The following is a 5,000-nucleotide window of genomic DNA, read 5'->3' as shown; positions in this document are numbered from 1 at the left end:
GTGTGTGTGTGTGTGAAGTGTACGTGTATGTATGAAGTGTTTGCGTGTGTGTATGTAGTGCGTGTATGTGTATGAAGTGTTTGCGTGTGTGTATGAAGTGTGTGCGTGTGTAAGAAGTGTGTGCGTGTGTGTAAGAAGTGTGTGCGTGTGTGTATGTAGTGTGTATGTATGTATGTATGTACGTATGTAGGTGTATACACGTTATCTTAAAGCTCTACGTTTTCATTCAATACGGCAAGTTAGAGAGAGAGAGAGAGAGAGAGAGAGAGAGAGAGAGAGAGAGAGAGAGAGAGAGAGAGAGGAAGGCCGTTGACTGTGTGTGTGTGTGTGTGTGTGTGTGTGTGTGTGTGTGCATCAGTACTGAGGCTGGGCAGTTACAGCTAACTGAAGAACGTGGGCAAGTAGGTAGGCAAGAATAAACGTAAGTAGGTAGGTAAGTAGGTAGATAAGGAGGTAGGCAAAGTAGGTAGGTATTTAGATAGGTAGGTAGGTAGATTGGTAGGTAGGTAGACAGAGAAATAGGTGGGTAGGTAAGTAGGTTGGTAGGTAGGTAAGTAGGTTGGTAGGTAGGTAAGTAGGTTGGTAGGTAGGTAGGCAGGTCGGTAGGTAGGCAAGAGTAAAGTTAAGAAGGTAGATTGGTCAGTAGGTAGGTAAGTAGGTAGGAAGGTAGGTAAGTAGATAAATAGGTGGGTAGGCTGGTAGGTAAGTAGATACGAAGGTAGGTAGGTAAGTAGATACGAAGGTAGGTAGGTAGGTAAGTAGATATGTAAAGTTGGTAGGACGGTAGGTAGGCCATTAGTATGTATATATGGAGATACCTAATAGACAACAGACAGACAGACGGGATGGATGAAAGGAAGGAGGGAAGGAAGGAAGGAAGGAAGAATGGAATGAATGAAGGAAGGAGGGAAGAAAGGAATGAAGAAAGGAAGAATGGAATGAATGAAGGAAGGAGGGAAGGAAGGAAGGAAGGAAGGAAGAAAGGAATGAATGAATGAATGAATGAAGGAAGGAAGGAAGAAAGCAATGAATGAAGGAAAGAGGGAAGGAAGGAAGGAAGGAAGAGGAAGAAAGGAATGAATGAATGAAGGAAAGGAGAAAGAAAGAAAGAAAGGAACGAAAAAGTAAGTAAGGAAGGAAGGAAGCAAGGAAGAAAGGAAGGAAAGAAGTAAGTAAGGAAGGAAGGAAGAAAGGAAGGTAGGAAGGAAGAAAGGAAGGAAAGAAGTAAGTAAGGAAGGAAGGAAGAAAGGAAGGTAGGAAGGAAGAAAGGAAGGAAAGAAGTAAGGAAGGAAGGAGGGAAGGAAGGAAGCAGGAAGGAAGGAGGAAGAGAAAATGACTAAGGGAGAGGAGGGGGGGGGTGGAGGGAGTGGCTGGAGACGAGAGTCAAGGAGACGGGCTGGGGACGCGCCAGGCGAGAGAAAATGATACGTCAGGCGCGTCCCCAGCCCGTCTCTTCTGGCCTCTCGTCCCCAGCCACTCTGTTTGTCTGTCTGTCTCCGTATCTATCTGTCTCTGTCTGTCTGCCAGTCTGTCTCTCAGTCTGTCTGTCTGCCAGTCTGTCTCTCAGTCTGTCTGTCTGTCTGTCTGTCTCTCGCTTTGTCTATCTCGGTCTTTCTCTGTCTCTGTCTCTTTCTGTCTGCCTCTCTGTCTGTCTGTCTATCTCTGTCTGTCTGTCTCTCTCTCTCTCTCCCACGCGTCTTCACTGCCTGAGCTTCTCTAGGGACAAGATAGGGTAGGGTAGGGTAGGATAGGGTAGGGTAGGGTAGGGTAGGGTAGGATAGGGTAGGGTAGGGTAGGGTAGGATAGGGTAGGATAGGGTAGGGTAGGGTAGGATAGGGTAGGGTAGGGTCGGGTAGGGTAGGGTAGGGTCGGGTAGGGTAGGGAAGAGTAGAGTAGGGTAGGGTAGGGTAGGGTAGCGTAGTGTAGGACAAGGTAGTGTAGGGTAGGGTAGTGTAGGGTAGGGCTGGGTAGGATAGGGTAGTGTAGGGTAGGGCAGGGTAGGGTAGGGTAGGGTAGTGCAGGGCAGGTTAGGGTAGGGTAGTGTAGGGTACGGTAGGGTAGGGTAGTGTAGGGTACGGTAGGGTAGGGTAGTGTAGGGTACGGTAGGGTAGGGTAGGGTAGTGTGCGGTAGTGTAGGGTAGGGTAGTGTAGGTTAGGGCTGGGTAGGGTAGGGTAGGGTAGTGTAGGGTACGGTACGGTAGGGTAGGGTAGTGTGCGGTAGTGTAGGGTAGGGTAGTGTAGGTTAGGGCTGGGTAGGGTAGGGTAGTGTAGTGTAGGGTAGGGCTGGGTAGGGTAGGGTAGTGTAGGGTAGGGTAGGGTAGGGTAGGGTAGTGTAGGGTAGGGTATTGTAGGTTAGGGCTGGGTAGGGTAGGGTAGGGTAGTGTAGGGTAGGGTAGTGTAGGGTAGTGTAGGGTAGGGTAGGGTAGGGTAGGGTAGGGTAGTGTAGGGTAGGGTAGTGTAGGGTAGGGTAGGGTAGTGTAGGGTAGTGTAGGGTAGGGTAGGGTAGGGTAGGGTAGTGTAGGGTAGGGTAGGGTAGGGTAGGGTAGGGTAGTGTAGGGTAGGGTAGGGTAGGGTAGGGTAGGGTAGTGTAGGGTAGGGTAGGGTAGGGTAGGGTAGTGTACGGTAGTGTAGGGTAGGGTAGGGTAGGGTAGGGTAGGGTAGGGTAGGGTAGTGTAGGGTAGGGTAGGGTAGGGTAGGGTAGGGTAGGGTAGGGTTGGGTAGTGTAGGGTAGGGTAGGGTAGGGTAGTGTAGGGAAGGGTAGTGTAGGGTAGGGTAGTGTAGGGTAGGGTAGGGTAGGGTAGGGTAGGGTAGTGTAGAGTAGTGTAGGGTAGGGTAGGGTAGGGTAGGGTAGTGTAGGGTAGGGTAGGGTAGGGTAGGGTAGGGTAGTGTAGGGTAGGGTAGGGTAGTGTACGGTAGTGTAGGGTAGGGTAGGGTAGGGTAGGGTAGTGTAGGGTAGGGTAGGGTAGGGTAGGGTAGGGTAAGGTAGGGTAGGGTAGGGTAGTGTAGTGTAGGGTAGGGTAGGGTAGGGTAGTGGACGGTATTGTAGGGAAGGGTAGTGTAGGGTAGTGTAGGGTAGGGTAGTGTAGGGTAGGGTAGGGTAGTGTACGGTAGTGTAGGGCAGGGTAGTCAGTAAAGGTAGATTAGCTTTGGTCTGGTAGATTTAGGTAAGCTTACAGTTAGATAAATAGATAGATAGACGTGGATGATATTTTGATTATGAACTCTGATACACACAGGTCTTTTGGCGTCTCTCTCTCTCTCTCTCTATCCCTTGCCATACGCCTATCTGTCTATACGTCTATCTGTCTATCTATCTATCTGTCCATTTATCTATCCACTCATCCCTCCATCCCTCCATCCATCTATCTATGTATCCATCCATCTATCAATCTGTCATCCATCCATCCATCCATCCATCTATCAATCTATCATCCATCCATCCATCCATCTATCAATCTGTCATCCATCCATCCATCCATCCATCCATCTATCAATCTATCATCCATCCATCCATCTATCAATCTATCATCCATCCATCCATCCATCCATCTATTAATCTGTCATCCATCCATCCATCCATCCATCTATTAATCTGTCATCCATCCATCCATCTATTAATCTGTCATCCATCCATCCATCTATCAATCTGTCATCCATCCATCCATCTATCAATCTGTCATCCAACCATCCATCCATCCATCCATCCATCCATCCATCTATCAATCTGTCATCCATCCATCCATCCATCCATCTATCAATCTGTCATCCATCCATTCATCTATCAATCTGTCATCCATCCATCCATCCATCCATCCATCCATCCATCTATCAATCTGTCATCCATCCATCCATCCATCCATCCATCTATCAATCTGTCATCCATCCATTCATCTATCAATCTGTCATCCATCCATCCATCCATCCATCCATCTATCAATCTGTCATCCATCCATCCATCTATTAATCTGTCATCCATCCATCCATCTATCAATCTGTCATCCATCCATCCATCCATCCATCCATCCATCTATCAATCTGTCATCCATCCATCCATCCATCCATCTATCAATCTGTCATCCATCCATCCATCCATCTATCAATCTGTCATCCATCCATCCATCCATCCATCTATCAATCTGTCATCCATCCATCCATCTATCAATCTGTCATCCATCCATCCATCCATCCATCTATCAATCTGTCATCCATCCATCCATCCATCCATCTATCAATCTGTCATCCATCCATCCATCCATCAATCCATCTATCAATCTGTCATCCATCTATCAATCTGTCATCCATCCATCCATCAATCTGTCATCCATCCATCCATCTATCAATCTGTCATCCATCCATCCATCCATCCATCCATCTATCAATCTATCATCCATCCATCCATCCATCTATCAATCTATCATCCATCCATCCATCCATCTATCAATCTATCATCCATCCATCCATCCATCCATCTATCAATCTATCATCCATCCATCCATCCATCTATCAATCTATCATCCATCCATCCATCCATCTATCAATCTATCATCCATCCATCCATCCATCTATCAATCTATCATCCATCCATCCATCCATCTATCAATCTATCATCCATCCATCCATCTATCAATCTATCATCCATCCATCCATCCATCTATCAATCTGTCATCCATCCATCCATCCATTCATCTATCAATCTGTCATCCATCCATCCATCTATCAATCTGTCATCCATCCATCCATCTATTAATCTGTCATCCATCCATCCATCTATCAATCTGTCATCCATCCATCCATCCATCAATCTATCAATCTGTCATCCATCCATCCATCCATCCATCTATCAATCTGTCATCCATCCATCCATCCATCCATCCATCCATCTATCAATCTGTCATCCATCCATCCATCCATCCATCTATCAATCTGTCATCCATCCATCCATCTATCAATCTGTCATCCATCCATCCATCCATCCATCCATCTATCAATCTGTCATCCAT

Source organism: Coenobita brevimanus, unplaced genomic scaffold (genome assembly GCF_032717465.1).
Source record: "Coenobita brevimanus isolate Jiangsu-jjx unplaced genomic scaffold, ASM3271746v2 jjx.HiC_scaffold_2774, whole genome shotgun sequence".
Classification (NCBI taxonomy): domain Eukaryota; kingdom Metazoa; phylum Arthropoda; class Malacostraca; order Decapoda; family Coenobitidae; genus Coenobita; species Coenobita brevimanus.
Note: the sequence above shows the minus strand (reverse complement) of the source record.